Source organism: Eutrema salsugineum, unplaced genomic scaffold (assembly GCF_000478725.1).
Source record: "Eutrema salsugineum unplaced genomic scaffold, Eutsalg1_0 scaffold_6, whole genome shotgun sequence".
Lineage (NCBI taxonomy): Eukaryota > Viridiplantae > Streptophyta > Magnoliopsida > Brassicales > Brassicaceae > Eutrema > Eutrema salsugineum.
The window spans coordinates 14,156,222-14,176,183 of NW_006256547.1; the positions used below are offsets into that span (position 1 = coordinate 14,156,222).

General features: G+C 41.1%; 1 non-coding gene across 1 annotated transcript; it reads left to right on the top strand.

Annotated features, from left to right (window-relative positions):
- The first annotated feature begins 15,603 nt into the window (after positions 1–15,603).
- LOC112083733 lies at positions 15,604–15,711 on the top strand. The gene has a single exon (XR_002897865.1). It is a non-coding gene; the product is annotated as a small nucleolar RNA R71 (small nucleolar RNA).
- Positions 15,712–19,962: the final 4,251 nt, after the last annotated feature.

Below are 19,962 nucleotides of genomic sequence, written 5' to 3' on the forward strand. Positions count from 1 at the left end.
TATGAGAGCCCCTTTCGGGAACCCTAAGCCCAACTCCGGATCTACTCAGACATGGCTGAGTTCGACATCATCATTGGTTTTATTAAAAGTAATGAAAAACAGTAAAGAAAAGAGATAAAGAAAGCTTCTCTATTGAAGAACTCGGACTTGAACAATCTTCTACAAAACTCTCATAAAAACAGCTAAAGAAAAAGGGTTTCTGTAAAGTATGAAAAGCTCTCTCTAAAAACGACCTAAATGACGTGTATTTATAGTCTCCAATACTCCATGGTCTCTAGGGTTCCGGAATTTAGGCTGGGAATGACTTTGGGCTTCAGATAAGTGGGCTTTAAGTCGGAGCTTGAATGCCGCAGTCGGGAGTGTTGTGACCGTGGCAATTGGCTTGTTGGCCGCGGTCGGGAAGCTTCTGACCGCGGCAAATAGCTTGTTTTCTGCGGTCGCGTGAGTTGATGGCCGACTCCGCGTGGCTCCGGGGCTAATGGAATATCTTGAGCTCTAACCGTTGGAATGTCTCCAAACCAAGTGCAATTGAAAGCTGGTTGATTCTTCTCTAAGTTGTCCAATTTTGAGGGTGATCAGACGGTGAGAAGGTCTTCGTCTCTCCATTAGAGTTCTGACGGTCTGCATTTATCCAAAAGAGTCTTTTTGTTGCATTTTGTGCCTCTTTATCCCAAATTACCTGAAAAGTCTTTTAAAATCCGGAAACATAGAAATCCTTTGAAAACCTTTGAAAATGGAGTAAAAACACCTGTAAAAGATATTAAAATGATCCATAAAAATGGTCAAAATCCGGTGTTATCACTCGGCTGGTTTAGGGCGAGGTGAATGGTCGAGGTTTTTACACTTTTGTTTCGTAAAAAACACCTAGGCCTACTGTATTGACGTATCCAAATCGAGGTCAGTCTTGACACTTAGTCAAATTCGCTTAAACTTGTAAATGCTCAGCCTTTGACACTTAGTCGTTTCAGGGATCATTTCTTTACAAGGGATGCCTCGGCATGGATTAGGGTGAGGTAAATGGTCGAGGTCTTGACCAAAACTCTCGCAAAAAACAGCCTCGGTATAGCCATACTGAGGTGCCCATGTCGAGGTGTCCAAAAACACTTAGCATAAATGCATTCCTTGAAACCCGAATTGACATGCCTGTCTTCCGCTTCCAGTATCTTTCAGCTCCAAATTTTGTGAAGAACTCAATCGTATCTGGGTAGAGGAAGGTCTCCCGGACGGCGTCCTTGCAGTGCACCGGAATAATCCAGAAAAGGCTTCTAAACTTGTGTTCTCTCCAATTATTTTATCTCCCAGCTCGGATCACCAAATCGGTTGATCTCTAACGTTATGGAAAGAAGACTCTAAGTTCTTGAATCTTGATGAAGGCCTCGGAAACTGAATTGGAAAGGAAGGGCATTGTCCTAAGCAATCTTTGAAGCACATCAGATCGGTCTAGAATGGAAGCGAGACAGGTACATCTTCTGTTGCCCATAACTTTCAGCTCTATGGGGGCAGAGCAGCAATCTCTTCTTTGGGGTACACAAACTTCTTCATAGAGCTTTCATTCCTCACAAAGCCAAAGATCTCATCAATCTCTTTGAAGCTCACTTTAGAACTGACTCCATCCATTTCGAACTCAATGTGTCCAAAGCCTCTCCCATGTAATCGCTTGGGGTCTCTCTTGGGGTAGATGAACACGTCCAAAGAAGCCGAGAACTGTTGGGTGATCCCTTCATAGGCAACGTCTCTCATCTCAAAGAATGATGTTAAACCCATATTTTGGAAAATGAGCTTAACATCATCGAGAATATCAGGGAATCAACCTTGAGCCACTTGTGCCTTTTTAAACTGGTCCAAGTACTCTCTAGTAGTGGGTCAGTGATCTTGTTCAAACTCGGCTTTTGGCTCCTTCTTTGCCTCTTGAGCACACTCAGCAGCAGGTTCTGGTGCGGCTTCTCTTTCAACCGTGGCCTCAGCTTTCTCCTCATCAGCTGCCAAAGCTATCTGTTTTCCCTTTCTCTTCGGCTCAGGCACCAATACAAGCGCAAGCTCATCGTTCCTTGCTCGGCTCTCTTGGTGCTTTTGGAGATCTTCTTGCTTGTTCCTTCAGGTTTAGTTGAGGCCGCAGCCTTGCCTTTGTTTACTTTCTTCTGGACTTCTTTCTTCTGAGCCAGGGCCGCTGTTTTCTCAGTCATCTGCAAGAGAATCCTCAAAAAGAGAATAAGCACCAAGTATATCGCCAAACACAAGTTCAAGAGAAAAAGTAAGAACAGAGTCTACTCAGAAACTAATGTCTCAATGAATTCTCTGGCTAAGATTGATCAAGAACGAGTCTTAACAATTGCTAAACACAGAGGAAAGCAAGCAACTCAGCCGAGAAACCATTTCACCATTAAAACCAGTTTTAAAGCTCAATTTCACAAGAATTTTAAAAACTCAAGAATAGGCGATTTTTAATGCAAGAACCGGTTTTTCTTGTGTTGTCTATCCTGATGGAATTTCTAAAACTGTTCCCAAAATATCTAGCAACCTAAAAGAGTCGGTTCCATATAACAATCACAATATCTCGTAAACGATAATGGAAAAAGATGAGTTCTTTCAGTTCGAAATAAGATTCAAGCTCAGTGAGATGCGTATGCAGGATAGACAACACTCTAATGAGCTCAGAGCACTTGAAATCGCGTGAAATGAGTAAGAAATGAGAGAGATATTCTCGTGTAAATGAAGAGAAAAGAAGAAGAAGAGCAAACTCTGCTTTTGGCTCGGTACGGAGGCATGTATGGGCTAGAGTCTCTTTTCCAGCTGGCGTTTGGACTGTTGTGGGACTGGTCCCCCCTTCCCCTCAGACTTAAGCCATTGACCGTGCCTATAGACGCATTGACCGAGTGTTTAAACTCATTTTGGCACGCAAAGCCTTCAAAATGTCGCGGTGTGGATAAGGCGAGTGCCGTACAACCTTGACTCATTTTTCTGGGTTAGACACAAGCGGCCTCGGTGTGTTCCACCCCGAGGGCACCAGACCGAGGGCTTATAGCGCATTCTGACACAGAAATTTTCTTATCCCTCAAGCCTTTTCCATTTACCGCTAAACCTTCTTCTTTGACTTAAGTGCTCCCAAGTGTTTTATTTTTGCATATACTCGTTACCAGGCACCTCAGCATGCTCCACCACGAGGGCATCACACCGAGGGTGCTTGTTTCTAGGTAGAACACTTGGTGCTTGGGGAATAAACGGCTCGGCCTCAGTGTAAACAAATCGCGGCCTCAGGTTGAGGTTTTTGGCATTTTCTTTTGGACTTTGAGCCTTGGTGTGTTCATACCGAGGTGTCTACACCGGGGGCCTTCCCCCACACTTAGTCTTTTTGCTCATTTCTTCTTCATCTCACACGGCCCCGGTGTTTTTAAGACTAGGGTTTGAGTATTTCACACGGTAAAAGGTGACCATCGCATGATTACACCGAGGGTCGATACCGAAGCCTAAAAATCTCCTGTCTTAAAACACAAGGCCGTGGCTTTTACAGATCTTCTTGCACCTGTTCCTTCAAGATACACACCTAGAACATTGCTTAGACCTGAAATCACTTAACAAAACCTTCAAAAAGTTCCATATAAACATTAAAATAAAGATAAAAAAGAACTATATACAAAGATAAGCTTGGGGTGTCTCCCAAGAGCACTTTGTTTAACGTCTCTAAGTTTGACTTTTCATACTTTTTCAGGCTGCTTGGGGTTCAAAAAGAGGAAGGTAGCTCCCTCTTTGATCTCTGATACCAGGTAGTGTTTCACCCTTTGACCGTTCACAAAAACCCATGACCATCTTTTCCCTCTAAAACAACGGCTCCATATGGCCTCACTTCAAGAACTTTAAACGGTCCGGACCATCTAGACTTCAGTTTTACAGGAAAAAACTTGAGTCTAGAATTGAATAACAGCACTTGGTCCCCTTCTTTGAACTCTCTCTTGTGTATCTTCTTGTCATGAAGCGCCTTTGTCTTTTCTTTGTAGATTTTAGAGCTCTCAAAAGCGTCGAACCGAATCTCCTCAAGTTCATGAAGCGGTAGAACCCTCTTCTCTTTAGCGGTCTTGATGTAAAAGTTCATAAGCTTGACTGTCCACAAAGCCATGTATTCCAATTCAACTGGTAGGTGACAACTCTTCCCATACAGCAAGTTAAACGGTGAGGTTCCTATGGGCGTTTTGTAAGCGGTTCTTGATGTGTGCTGTCGTGAGGGTTGTCAAGTTTTACCCTAAAAGAAATCAATAGCCGCAAGTGCACAGCTGATCGATTTTAGTACTTAGGGATCGAATCCACAGGGAAGGAAGATCTTTCCTGCAAAAGCCTTTGAAAGAAATATAAAGTAAGGAAGTCTAGAACCAGGAAAGTTTTGTGGGGGTTTTGGTGGTAAAAACGAATCTTAAAGAGAAGATACGGAAATTAAAATGACCTAATAAGTAAACTTAACGAAAACGGGTAAAAACGAGAAAAAACGACTAATCTAATTGCTTAAATGAAAATCGATTAAAAAGGAATGAGCATATTGAACTAAAGCTTGAAATAAAAACGGTGTGAATCTATAAGGAAGAAAGTGCTGGGGTTCAGGGAAGTTTTCTCAGGTGTACGAACGATTCAAAACATTGCTAGAGAGTAAAATTGATAAGATCTTAGCTTAAACTTTTCGAACTGGAGTCACAGACGTATGAATACGCCACTGTCGTGATCATAGACAACTATCTCTCTCAACCCTGACCAGTAGGTTTCCACTCTGGCCCTGGAAAAGAAGAGATGCATTATGTTTAAGACTCGTCAGCATTCACAAATCGCCCATAGGTAGGTTTCCACTCCTATGTTTGTTTTGCTCTCCCAAACTAGATCTGACACCGGATGAACACTTTCGTGTCACCAAGCATCTGGATCAGATTGTAGTTCATGACGCTACTCTCATGCAGTAAAAACGAATTCAGAAGAAAAAGTTCATGGAATCCTCATCGAACATATAAATCCCCATCGAAAATCCCTTAGTCCCAACAATAAAACTACTCAGACATAATGAACGAAATCAAAAACATAGTATTAAGAAGTAGAATAGAAACCGAAATTGAAAAAGAAAGAACAAGGGTTCAAGAGACAAATCTCTCTCTCTCTAAAACCTAAAACTTAAAAAGTATTCTAAAACAATAAGATCATATGAGGGCATACGAATTAGGGTTCCTAAAACATGTAATTATAGTGCTCAAGACATCTCTGGGCGTCACTTAGGCTTTCTCCAAATGAGGAAATCATTTTGGGCTTCAGAAATGGGCCTTCGGGCTCGGAGGTAGTTGGCTGTGGTCGGGATGAGTGCAACCGCGGGGAATGGGTGGCTGGCCGCGGTCGCGGTGCTTCTGACCGCGGGAAATGGTCTGTTGGCCGCGGGTGGAAATGCTTGCCGGCTGGTTTACAGGACATCTTGCTCTTCGCGTATCTTTTGATTGAACCGTTGGATTGCCAAGCTGTAAAGTGTGCTGGAAAGCTGATACTTCCATCTTTAAGATCTCCAAATTTGAGATGGATCAGACGGTGAGAAGGCCTTCAATTAGGGGTGAAGTTCTGACGGTTTGACTCTGGGCTGAAATCTGGTTTTCTATCCATTTTGTTAAGCTTTTCCCTAAGTTACCTGAGAAGAGTCTTGGAACTACAAATACTAGAAAAACGAAATAAAAGTACTTAATAGCAATTAAAAACATAGAAAAAGTATCAAAACGATCCATAAAAGTGGCCAAAATACGGTGTTATCAACTCCCCCAGACTTAAACCTTTGTTTGTCCTCAAACAAAGCAGAAACCTAAACTGGTTAAGTGAAAACAAAAATAGGAAATGCACAAATCTCAGAGATATGAACTCCTAAACTAGGACCAAAGATAGTATATCAATCCACAACTTAGTCTAGAAAATTATCACCAATGCACAAGAGATACTAGTCCACTTTTTCCGTCATGCAAAACTTAAACAATCTAAATCTTGATTCCAGTCAACTAGCTCTCTACATTCATTAAGTTCAATAGTGAGTTCTCATTAAAGACATCATCCAGGATAGACGGCGTTTGGCTTTAAAAGGCTGTTTAAGTGGTGGAGTTAAAGTGTTTCGGGTTACCTGATGAATCTGGAGGATGCAAGATAATACGAAAACTGCAAGAGAGATAAGGATCTGCGGATGACCGCAATTTTCAGTCACTTCTTCTTGCCAAATGTTGTTGCATAATCTTTCCTCCTTTGTTGTAAACAGGTATTCCACCAGACTTAGATTCTTTCCGGGAATCAGAAAATGATCTCCAAAACTCCATAAAATCAGACTCGAGTTGCCTTGGGACTTAAAATTCGACCTCTCTAGACCCTCTAAGGTTTTTATTTTCTTTCTTTTCTTTTTTTCGGATTTTTTTTTTTTTTTTTTTTTGAGAAGGAAATGCCTTTTAAAGAGAGAGAGCCTAGAGGACGAGATTGTACCAAAATTTGAGTTTTTTCTAAGGCAAACTGAGCTTCTTCTTGTGTTGAATCCTTCCGGGAACTTTTCGGCAAATCGCAGGTCTTTGTCCTTGGTGACTGAAAACTGCGTCGTTCCTCTTTCTCTCCAACGTTTTTGCACTTATCTGCATATAAGACAATAGAAAACAAGAGTGCATGTGGTTTGAAAGAGGATTGGTTAAGGTGGGGAACTAGCTAAAGATGAGCTAGCCATTTAGGATCAACAGAGAGTGGTAAAAGGATAAAGGAGTCCTGAGTGTATGATTCGTTTCCCTGGTCTAAAGCTTCAATGAGAAAATTAAGTCCAGATTAAGTCCAAATAAAACAGAGCTAGTGTATTCCTTCATCTAAATCGAAATCATTCAAATTCCTCTGGGGTACTTTGTTTCAAATGTGCTTAGCTACCGCGTAGTCTACTCCTAAATCATGAATGAGCATGTCACTAGGAACAGTCTAAAAGCACACAGTCAACTATCATTGATTCATGTTCACCATTCCCTTTAAAACGTGTTTTGTTTTGAAAACCGATTTTGAAAAACTTTAAGGAAAATGCAAAAAATTTAGATAATGCAAGACTCATGAAAGAAAAGTGGTTAGAAAGGGATGAAATCCTCCCCCAGACTTAAATCACACTGTCCTCAGTGTGAAACAAGTCGAGATTGGATGAGAAAAATGCATAGATAATCGAATTGTTAAGGCCAAAGAGAACTTACCTGGATCCGGGATGCTGGTCGAGATGAACCAGATTCATTCGAAGAGGTTTGGGAAGGTGATAGGTGGTGATGAAGGTGGTGGAGGGTGTTGAATGAGGTGGAGTGGGGATTGGTGAGGTGGAATGAGGTGAAGTGGGTGGTTTGGGGTCGGGTTTGATCTCAACGACCATTTGCCGCGGTCAAGAGTCACGCGACCGCGGTAAACAGGTGCTTGGCCGCGGTCAGAAACACGCGACCGCGGTCAAAAAGGCGTTTCCCGTGGTCATAACGTCTGCGACTGCGGGGGCTTATTTCACGGCCTCTTCCTGCTTCTTCTTGGTTCCTGCTGGGCCGAGCAGTCAAGGACCATACTTCTTTTTGATTTTTTTTGGCTTTTTTATTTATAAGAAACACCTGAAACTAAGAAAAAGAAAAAGATCAATAGAAAACAATACCTAAATGGGTTGCCTCCCATTAAGCGCTTTTGTTTTAAGTTGTTTAGCTCGACTTCTGGTGTTGGACGTGGCTTAGTCCAATGAGGAAGACCTTGTCCTGAGACGAGTCTTTTTTGACATCTCCTTGCTTTGCCTGGCAGGTTCTTCGTCACTCCAAAGCTATTCTTCAAACTCTTCTGTTGCAAAACGTTTTCCTGCTTTGCTGTTGTATGGGACAGCTTCTGTGAAGACATCTTTGTCGATATTAGCAAATGAAATCCTCCGGTTTGGCCAGTCCATTATAGCTCCGGAAGTTGCTAGAAAAGACCATTCGAGAATCACTGGATATGTTGCATCTCTCGTCTCGACAATGTAGAAGTCGACATGCACTATGCAATCTCCTATTCTCAAAGGAATTTCATGAGCTATTCCTTGAGGTATTGCATTTGAATCATCAGCTAGACTAATCTTTGCTCTAGTCCTGCGCAGGTGTTTAATACCAAGTCTCAAAGCAATTGCCTTGGACATCATGTTAAGACAAGCTCCAGAATCACATAGCACGTTTTTAACCATTTCTCCTCTAATAGAACAAGAGATAAGAAACTGACCTACACATTCGATTTTTTGAAGTGTTCGAACAGGTTTACCTCTTCTTGCATGATTGAACAAGTCTTCTATCTCAGGGATTGATTCCTTACTCTCACAGAAGTAATGGCCTATCATGAAGTCTTTGCAAGCTCTGGCAAAGGTGATTCCTTCAGGCAAATTTCGAACCACATCATTGAATTCGTCAAGTTTTTCCTTGCTGATTTTGTTGGTGTAGTGGCTGCAGTCTTCTGGCTTTTTGAGGTGAATCGCATAGACAGCTGCTTCTGGTGTTGTCATGTATCGAGCTCGCATAAAATATCTATGGATATCCTCTTTAGACTCCTTGCAGTACCTGAAAAAGACTTGCAAACGACCAAGCTTCCAGATTTCAGCAAAGCTTAGGTGAGCAGGGAATGACCTGACCACATTGTTGAACTCCATGAGCTTCTCTCTGCTGATGTTGTTGGTGATCCATTGAATTTCTCCTAAGCCGTCTTCTGAGGAATATCCTGCGTTTGGATCTTCTACAAACAACCCATACTCTTCATCTTCAGAGTATTGCTCTTCATACTCATCTTCACAAGACAAAGCCTTGTTGCAGGGCCATGACTTGTGATTGCGAGCAAAAGCGGGGTTTGTTGTTTTCGTTTTACTAAGGTTCAGGTTTTAAATTTATAACCCCTAAATGTCTGCAAGTGCACAGACGTGTGCTGTAGTACTTAGGGTATCGATCCACAGAGACTTAGTTGTTTCAGTACGAATTCACTGCAACGCTTAAATCAGATTAGAACTAAAAAGGTTTTGGTTTTGGTTTTGGGTTTTTGTTGTCACTAAATCTAAACTAGAAAACTAAACAAGTAAAAGCAATTGAAAGTAAAAGCAAATAAAAGCAAGTAAAAATCGGTTAAACAAAAGCGAATGAAGGCAACTAAATGGCGATTAAACTAGGCGATTGAAAGCAAAGAACAAGCAAATGAAAAGCAAACTAAATTGAAGGTTGTAAGCAATGAAAGACAAACGTTGGGGCTCAAGGGGTTTGCGCAGGGGTTCATGGTCTATGCTAGGTCTATTTTAAACAAGTGATAAAGGTAATCAACTACGTATTTTCTAGAACTCGAGGCACGGAAGTATGAATAGCCTACTTTCACAGCACTAAACAACTATCTGTCGCAACCCTAATCAGTAGGTTTCTAATCTGATTCTGGGAGGGAGAAGATGCAATAGCAGAATAAGACTCATCAACATTCACAACTCAACTACAGGTAGGTTTCCACTCCTATAGAAGAATTGCTCGTTTCACCCTAGTTCAGACAATCAATGAAAGCTTTCGCAACATATCATATCAGATCGGCTTCTAAGTGGCCAGCAAAGAATCATGCAGTATAATCAAAGGCGAACGAAGAACATCTAGAAGATTATAAATCCTAAATCTATAGTAAACAATCATCACAGAGTATTGAAAGTTGCAGGAAATTAAAGAAAAGAAGGAAGAAGAACGAAGAACGGAGAAGCAGAAGGAGGCGCGATGGTCACTCCTGCGGCGGCTCCTCTTCGAAGACGGCGGCCTCTCTCTCTCTCTAGGGTTTGTGTGTCTCACGAAAATCTAACTACCAAAAAGAACCTCCCTTTAAGAATGACCTAAAGGGGGTATTTATAGCTTCTGGGGTGGTCCTGGACACTTAGGGCTTCAAAAATAACGAAAGAAGTTGATCTGGGCTTTAATTAAGTCGTCGGGAAGGTGAACGACTAAAGTCCCCGGTCGCGGTGGCTCTACCCGCGGGAAAATGGGTGTTGGCTGCGGTCCCGGCACCTGCTCTCTTCCGGAACTGCATTTTCTGTCATTCTTGCATCGGGAGTATCTGAAGATCTAACCGTTGGAATAGAAGTCCTCTGGTGGGATTTCATAATGCAAGTACTTAGCTACCGCCTAGTCTAGGCCTAAATCACAAAAAGAGAAAAAAACGAGGAAATAGCGTAGAAGCACACTGGTCTAATTAATCATAGTATTGTTTATTGTGTTCCTGGTTTGAAAACTTTTTGAAAGACATTTTTTATGTTTTTTTTTTAACGATTTTTAAAAATTGTATGAAAAACTTCTTGAAAAATTTTATGTGTCCAAAACAAACTCAAAACAAATCAAATTTCATTAGTAACGGATGAACATCCTCCCCCAGACTTATTTCACACTGTCCTCAGTGTGATAAATCTTGGAAAGAATGGTAAAGAAAATAGAAAAGTTGAAATGTTTAAGTAAACTTATCGTGCTGGAGAGTGCTGCTCGTCTTTTTAATTTATTCTTCCTTATTGAAAACCTGAATTTAAATGAAACAGAAACAAAGCAATGGAAATAGAAAATAAAGGTCAAAGGGAAATAGATAAAATACCAAGTGGGTTGCCTCCCACTAAGCGCTTGTTGTTTCAAGTCATTAGCTTGACATTGTTGCTCGATTAGACTTAACCGGGGTCGTGACACTCCTTGATCTCATCATTGGCCGATGATGGATCAATCAAAAACATCACTTCTCTTTCGTCTTTGGTTTCTTCAGCCAGATATGGCTTTACACGCTGTCCATTCACTGTAAATGAGTTTCCGGTTCTGTCCCACAGGACTATGGCTCCGTACGGTTTGACTTCCTTTATCGTGAAGGGTCCTGACCATCTTGAACGTAATTTTCCTGGAAAAATCTCAAGACGAGAATTGAAAAGAAGTACCTTATCGTTAGGAGCAAAAGTTCTATGAATAATCTTCTTATCATGATATGCTTTTGTCTTCTCCTTGTAGATCTTCGAGTTTTAGGCATTGTGTCGGATTTCTTCTAACTCATGAAGTTGAAGTAGTCTTCTTTCTCCAGCTGTTTTCAGATTCATATTCATTTCCTTGATAGCCCATTGCGCCTTATACTCGAGTTCTACTGGAAGGTGGCATGCTTTTCCATAAACTAGGTTGAATGGTGTTGTTCCTAATGGTGTCTTGAATGCTGTTCGATATGCCCATAATGCGTCGTCAAGCTTTGTAAACCAATCCTTGCGATGAACTGCAGTTGTTTTCTACAAAATCGACTTGATTTCTCTGTTTGAGATCTCTACTTGACCACTGGTTTGGGGATGGTATGGAGAAGCAACTTTATGTGTAACTCCATTCTTTCTAAGAAGATTCTCGAAAACTCTGTTGATGAAATGCGATCCTCTGTCGCTTATCAGAATTCTAGGAACTCCAAAACGCGGAATATAACAGATTTAAACAGCTTCATGACGACATTTGCATCATTGGTGGGGCTAGCGACTGTTTCTACCCACTTAGAGACGTAGTCTACTGCTACTAAGATGTATTGGTTTCCAAAAGAAGTTGGAAATGGTCCCATAAAATCTATTCCCCAGACATCGAAAATTTCGACTTCGAGAATAAAATTTTGAGGCATCTCATTCCTTTTACTTATGTTGCCCATCCTTTGGCATTTATCGCATCGCGATATATAAGCTTGAGTATCTTTGAACAAAGTAGGCCACCAGAAACCGGCTTGTAAGATCTTTGAAGCGGTTTTGAAAGTTGCAAAGTGTCCTGCGTAAGACGAGCTATGGCATCCGAATAAAATTCCTTCCATCTCTTCTTCAGCCATGCATCTTCGGAATAACCCATCAGCACATCTCTTATAGAGATAGGGTTCATCCCAAAAATAATGTCTTATGTCTTTCAGAAACTTTTTCTTCCTATAACCAAAGAATTGTGGTGGTTCTACATCGGCTGCTAAGTAGTTTGCTATGTGCCTAAACCATGAGGTGTTGAAAGCATCTGCTCGTCGCATTAGAGGACGTGGTGGTGCGGTATTAGCATTGGGGGTAGTATCTATTGCATAGATGTTTTCTTCAGGCAAACTGTCATTTAAAGGCAATCTTTCTTCAACTCGAATTCGTGAAAGATGGTCTGCAACTCCATTATCTGCTCCTTTCCGATCTCGAATCTCGATATGGAATTCTTGCGGTAGGAGGATCCATCTTATCAACCGAGGTTTAGCGTCTTTCTTAGACATTAAATACTTGATTGCAGCATGATCAGTATGAACTATGACCTTAGATCCTACGAGATAAGAACGGAATTTCTCAAATGCAAATACGACAGCTAGAAGTTCTTTCTTTGTTGTAGCATAATTGCATTGAGCTTTGTCAAGAGTTCTGCTTGTGTAGTAGATTAAGTGCAGTTTTTTATCTTTTCGTTGGCAAAGCACTGCTCCGACTGCATAGTCACTTGCATCGCACATGATTTCGAATCGGAGTTCCCAATCAGGTGCTTGCACGACAGGAGCGGAAACAAAGGCTTGTTTGATCTTATGAAACGCGGCTAAGCACTCATCATCGAACTCGAAGTTCGTTTCCTTGCAAAGCAAACGCATAAGAGGTCTAGCTATTTGAGAAAAATCTTTTATGAATCGCCTATAGAATCCTGCGTGTCCTAAGAAACTACGAATTCCTTTTACGTTTGTGGGAGGTTGTAGGCTGGTCATGACTTCGATTTTAGCTTTGTCAACTTCAATTCCTTTTCCCGAAATTCTGTGCCCAAGCATGATTCCGTCTCGTACCATAAAGTGACATTTTTCCCAATTTAATACTAAATGCTTATCTTCACATCTTTGCAGAACTTTACCAAGGTTGCCTAAACATTTTTCAAAAGAAGATCCATAGACAGAGAAATCGTCCATGAACACTTCCATGAAATCCTCAATAAAATCTGTGAAGATCGACATCATGCACCGCTGGAAGGTAGCAGGTGCATTACACAGTCCAAAAGGCATACGTCGGTAAGCAAACGTGCCATATGGACAAGTGAATGTCGTTTTTTCTTGATCCTCCGGGCAAATAGGAATTTGGAAGAATCCAGAGTATCCATCAAGAAAGCAATAATAAGGGTGATTAGCTAATCTTTCTAGCATTTGATCTATGAATGGAAGTGGAAAATGATCTTTCCTAGTTGCTGCATTCAGTTTCCGGTAATCGATACACATACGATGTCCAGTTATTGTTCTTGTAGCGATCATTTCATCTTTATCATTTTTAATGACAGTGACTCCTCCTTTTTTGGAACAACATGAACTGGGCTAACCCAAGTGCTATCTGAGATAGGAAAGATTATTCCAGCTTCTAAAAGCTTCATAATCTCCTTCTTGACAACATCCATGAGATTGGGGTTCAGTCTCCTTTGACTTTCGATTGAGTTTTTAGCATTATCCTCTAGATTAATCTTGTGCATACAAAGATCTGGAGAGATTCCAGGTATGTCATCAAGCGAATATCCTAAGGCTTTTCTATGCTTTCTCAGCTCAGTCAACAGCATTGTGGTTTCTTCTTCCGTCAAATCAGAGTTTATTTTGACAGGATAAGTAGAATTTGGTCCAAGGAAAGCATACTTAAGTCCGACGGGAAGAGGGTTAAGCTCGACTTTAGGGGCTTTAAGCTCGCTCCAAGGATCATCAATTGCTGCAGCAGTGTCTTTAGGAGGTGTAGGAATGTTTGTTTGGTCCTAAAGATCTAGATAGTGTAGAGGTTTCCTATAAGTTTTGGACTTATCAAGCATACGTGCGCATCCACTCGAAATTCCTTCAAGGAAATTGCATTCATCCTTTGCGGGTGAAAGCGTGACACTTAAAGGGTCATCTAGAAGCAGATCTTCATAGACTTCCTCAATAATTCCGTCTAACTCATCAACCCAACAAATTTTGCCATCCAAAGTTGGTTTATCGAAACTTTTGTTCATGTCAAACTGCATAACTGAACCGGCTAGATGAAGGTCGATTTTTCCTTCAGGAACATTGATTATGGCTCCGGCTGTAGATAAGAATGGTCTTCCAAGAATAAGTGGATCCTTAGGTTCTTTTTCTAGTTCTAGAACTACGAAATCGGTTGGTATGGAACATTTTTCGATTTCGACGGGAACATCTACTAAGATACCTACAGGTTGTCTAATGGAACGATCAACTAGTACTAAAGAAATCTTAGTGGGCTTGAAAGTGTGATGTCCTAAACGTTTTGCTACTGAAAGAGGCATCATGTTTATGCTAGATCCTAAATCATAGAGAGCACGCTCAAAAGCTACATCAATGATGGTGCATGAAAGTACAAAGCTTCCAAGATCGTTTTTCTTTTCAGGGATTCGGCTTTGCAGGATAGAACTACATTCATGGGTTATCATCATAACGCCTTCTTCAAGAGTTAAAGAATTTGTTAGAACACCCTTCATGTATTTTCTTAAAGCAGGAATCATAGCACAAGCTTCTACAAAAGGTAATCTCACATTTAACTGATCAATCAACTCTTTCAGCTTAGCTTTTTCCTTTTCCTACTTAGGGGCTCTTAAGGCTCTAGGATATGGAGGTTTAGGTTTGTAGACACGAGTTGGTGGAGGAGGAATCGGGTCTTCTCCGAGGATTTCCCGGGATGAATCTTCTCTTACTTCTTCTCCATCCTTCTCTCCTACCACTTCTTTCTCAACATCTTCAACCGTGATTCTTTCTCTTTCTTTTTCCTTTTCCTTACCCTTTTCCTCATCTTCGGGATCTTTAGGAAATTCAGGCTCTTTGTAAGCTAATCCACTCCTAAGTGTAATAGCTTTAACATGATCAGAGGGATCTGCTTCACTTGAGCTTTCGCTTGGCTCCTCTTCAGAATTTTCTAAGTTTTTAGAATTAGTTTTAGTCATTATGCTAAGGAGGGTGGATAATCTTTCATCGAAATCCTTCTGCATCTCTTTTAGTTCAGATCTAAGATCTCTAATCTCTTTAGACCTAGATTTTTCAAGCTCTAGAATCTTTTTGTTTAGGTTTTCAGCTTCAGAAGAGGGAAAACTAGGGTATGAAACAGGATTAGATTGAATACCCAAGATTTGTTCGGGAGGTGGTGTCCAGGCAAGCTCAGAAGACGGTTTCCCGCGGTCAGAAGGCTCGCGACCGCGGTGAATCATGTCTTGGCCGCGGTCAGAACAGCCACGACCGCGGTGAAACCTTGCTTGGCCGCGGTCCGGACGAATAGACCCGCAGTGATCAGAATCGAATGGAAAATCTTGAATTTGATAGACTTCTGCAGTGTTCACCATCCCTTGATTATAAGAATCCATTGGGTTGTCCCAGCCATCAAAGTTACACGTATTGTGTACCCTATTTGGTTGTTGCAATCCAAGATGACTCATTATGTGACGGAGACACTTTATAACTTCCGAAATTTCTTCTTTCTTCTCAGGAACTGCAGAATTACCAAAGGTTACTTGATTTCGGATGCTGTTTCCTAAATTTTTAATGAAAACGTGAGCATCTTCTACAGATCTAGTTGTGAAATCTCCATTACTTGCTATATCAAAAGAGTGTCGGAACTCTGGAGTTATACCGCGATAGAAGATACCTAGCAGGTATTCCTCGGCATATCCATGGTGTGGACAATCTCTTTGGTATTCCCTAAATCTTTCCCAAGTATCTAAAAGATCTTCATCTTCTTTTTGTTTAAAAGTTCTTATCTTCTTTCTTAAGAGATTTGAACGATTTCTAGTGTAAAAACAATTTAGGAAAGCAGTTCTACACGCTGCCCATGTTTTTAGTGAAGCAGGTGGCAAAGATTTTAGCCATTTGCTGGCCTTATCTCTAAGAGAGAATGGGAAAATACTACACTTGTGGTAATCCCCATTTGCTGTAATGGTTGCACATAATTCTTCGAACGTCTCGATATGTCTATCGGGTTTTCGAATGAATAACCTGAGTATTGATTTTGTTGAACTAAATGGATATGGGGTACCTTAATTTCGGTTTTACCATCCTCAGGTAAGGCTGGTTGAATAGCTCTTCGATCTCCCATGAACTTTTCGAGTGAATCGAAACTTCCAATCAGTTCATCATCATCTTTGTTTTTGACCGATCCGATTAGCTCATTGTCATCATAAATCGGTTCTTCAAACTCGTCATCAGTCAGGTCATCATCGCTTGTATCACCATCCACACGATTTGGTGGATCACCAAGAGTTCCGGGAACATGTTCCCGGTCTCTCATTGCAGAGAAACCTGAAAAATTCAAAAGAAAAAGTAAAAATAAACAAGTGTTCTAATGGATTTTAGCTGGGATTCGCAACGAAACAAATTTAAGTCCCCGGCAACGGCGCCAAAAACTTGATTGCGAGCAAAAGCGGGGTTTGTTGTTTTGGTTTTACTAAGCTTCAGGTTTTAAATTTATAACCCCTAAATGTTTGCAAGTGCACAGATGTGCGCTGTAGTACTTAGGGTATCGATCCACAGAGACTTAGTTGTTTCAGTACGAATTCACTGCAACGCTTAAATCAGATTAGAACTAAAAAGGTTTTGGTTTTGGTTTTGGGTTTTTGTTGTCACTAAATCTAAACTAGAAAGCTAAACAAGTAAAAGCAATTGAAAGTAAAAGCAAATAAACGCAAGTAAAAATCGGTTAAACAAAAGCGAATGAAGGCAACTAAATGGCGATTAAACTAGGCGATTGAAAGCAAAGAACAAGCAAATGAAAAGCAAACTAAATTGAAGGTTGTAAGCAATGAAAGAAAAACGTTGGGGCTCAAGGGGTTTTCGCAGGGGTTCATGGTCTATGCTAGGTCGATTTTAAACAAGTGATAAAGGTAATCTACTACGTATTTTCTAGAACTCGAGGCACGGAAGTATGAATAGCCTACTTTCGCAGCACTAAACAACTATCTCTCGCAACCCTAATCAGTAGGTTTCCACTCTGATTCTGGAAGGGAGAAGATGCAATAGCAGAATAAGACTCATCAACATTCACAACTCAACTACAGGTAGGTTTCCACTCCTATAGAAGAATTGCTCGTTTCAGCCTAGTTCAGACAATCAATGAAATCTTTCGAAACATATCATATCAGATCGGCTTCTAAGTGGCCAGCAAAGAATCACGCAGTATAATCAATGGCAAACGAAGAACATCTAGAAGATTATAAATCCTAAATCTATCGATTCATAAGCAAAGAAACATGAAATTCCCTTTGAATAATCCCTTTAAACCCAACTGGGTAACTACTCAAACATATAGTAAACAATCATCACAGAGTATTGAAAGTTGCAGGAAATTAAAGAAAAGAAGGAAGAAGAACGAAGAACGGAGAAGCAGAAGGAGACGCGATGGTCACTCCTGCGGCGGCTCCTCTTCGAAGACGGCGGCCTCTCTCTCTCTCTAGGGTTTGTGTGTCTCACGAAAATCTAACTACCGAAAAGAACCTCCCTTTAGGAATGACCTAAAGGGGGTATTTATAGCTTCTGGGGTGGTCCTGGACACTTAGGGCTTCAAAAATAACAAAAGGAGTTGATCTGGGCTTTAATTAAGTCGTCGGGAAAGTGAACGACCAAAGTTCGCGGTCGCGGTGGCTCTACCCGCGGGAAAATGGGTGTTGGCCGCGGTCCCGGCACCTGCTCTCTTCCAGAACTGCATTTTCTGTCATTCTTGCATCGGGAGTATCTGAAGATCTAACCGTTGGATTGTCTCCAAACCAAGTGCATTGGAAAGATGGTTGGATCCTCTATGTTGTCTCAAATTTTGGGGGTGATCAGACGGTGAGAAGGTCTTCATCGCTTGTCATACTTCTGACGGTCTGCATTTATCCAAAATTGCTCATTTTTTCCAAATTGCATATCTTTTGCCCAAATTTCCTGTAAAGTCTTTTGAAACTCTATAACATTGGAAACACTTTAAAAACATTGAAAACAGAGTTAAAACACCTGCATAAGATACAATTATGATCCATAAAAGTGGTCAAAATACGGTGTTATCAACTTGTCCTCTTCTTCAGATCTTTGGGTGCTTATGGAGCAAACCAGTAGTTGATTGAGTGTTTTAGTCATCCCAGGAGGTGTATCAGACGCACAGCTGCTTGTATGAGTTAAACGGGACTGCTTTGGAACGTTTTTCCGGTTGGCCTTGACTGCAGGTGACGCGACCGCGGGAAAACAATCATGGGCCGCGGGTAAACCTAACACGACCGCGGGAGAAGGCTTCTTGGCCGCGGTCGGAGGCGACGCGATCGCGGGAAGATGTCTCCTAGTTGATTTGCTGCTGTTGCTTGCTTCTTTGCTTCCTGGATGATCTCCTGGGTCTTCTGGCTTAATGTACTTCCTCTCTGGACTTGAGTCTTTAGTTTTGGTTGCTGGAATCTGCTCTCCAAGTCCTTGCATGATCTCCTCAACCTTTTCTTCAACTTCATCAAGAGCATAGACTACTTTGTCCATGGTTGAGTCAAGCTCTTCGGTTTTGTCAATGACTTTGTAAACCTTCTCTGAAACTTCGACTGTGAAGTCATAAGACTCGTTCTTAGCTTCGTTTAGGGCGTTGTCCACATCATCAAGTTTGAAATCCAGGTCCATGACTTTTTTTTTGGTGTTGCGAAGTGATGGTGGTGTCGGTGTGTCGAGGCTGTTGTCAAGTTTTACCCTAATTGAAATCAATAGCCGCAAGTGCACAGTTGATCAATTGTAGTACTTAGGGATCGAATCCACAGGGAAGGAGGATCTTTTCCTGCAAAAAGCCTTTGAAATGAGTTAAAGTAAGGAAGTCTAGAACAAAAACGGTTTAGTGGGGGTTTGGTAGTGTGTTTAAAATCTAAAACGAAATATTAAAAGAGAATACGGAAATTAAATGACGTAATAACTAAACTTAACGAAAATGACTAAAAATGATAAAAACGGATATTCTAATGCTTAAATGAAAATGAACTAAAAAGGAAAGACAATATTGAACTAAAGCTTTAAAGAAAATCGGTGTAAAACAATGGAGAAAAAGGCAATGGGCTTCAGGGAAGTTTTCTCAGGGGTACGAACGATTCAAAACATTGCTAGAGAGGAAATTTCGTAAGATCTTAGCTTAAACTTTTCGAACTGGAGTCACGAACGTATGAATACGCCACTGTCGTGATCATAGACAACTATCTCTCTCAACCCTGACCAGTAGGTTTCCACTCTGGCCCTAGAAGAGAAGAGATGCATTATGTTTAAGACTCGTCCTAATTCACAAATCGCCCATAGGTAGGTTTCCACTCCTATGTTTGTTTTGCTCTCCCAAACTACATCTGATACCTGATGAACACTTTCGTGTCATCAAGCATCTGGATCAGATTGTAGTTCATGACGCTACTCTCATGCAGTAAAAACGAATTCAGAAGAAAAAGTTCTAAGATTCAGCTCAATAGCCAATGGAATCCTCATCAAACATATAAATCCCCATCGAAAATCCCTTAATCCCAACAATAAAACTACTCTGACATAATAAACGAAATCAAAGACATAGTATTAAGAAGTAGAATAGAAATCGAAATTGAAAAAGAAAGAACAAGGGTTCAAGAGAACAAATCTCTCTCTCCCTAAAAGCTAAAGCAAAAACAATGAAAATATGAAGTAAATAATTCGGTGGTCTAAGGTTACACGATTTCTAGGGCTCCTAAGACAGACATGTATTTATAGTGCTCAAGACCTCTCTAGACGTCACTTAGGGTTTCTCCAAATATGGGCTTCAGAAATGGGCTTTTTGGACTCGGAGGTTGAAGGCCGCGGTCGGGACAAGTGTGACCGCGGTGGATGAGTGGTTTGCCGCGGTCGGGATGCTCCTGACCGCGGGAAAACGCTTGTTGGCCGCGGGTGGAAGTGCTCGCCGGCTGGTTTACGGGACATCTTGCTCTTCGCGTATCTTTTGATTGAACCGTTGGATTGCCAAGCTGTAAAGTGCACTGGAAATCTGATACTTCCATCTTTAAGGTCTCCAAATTTGAG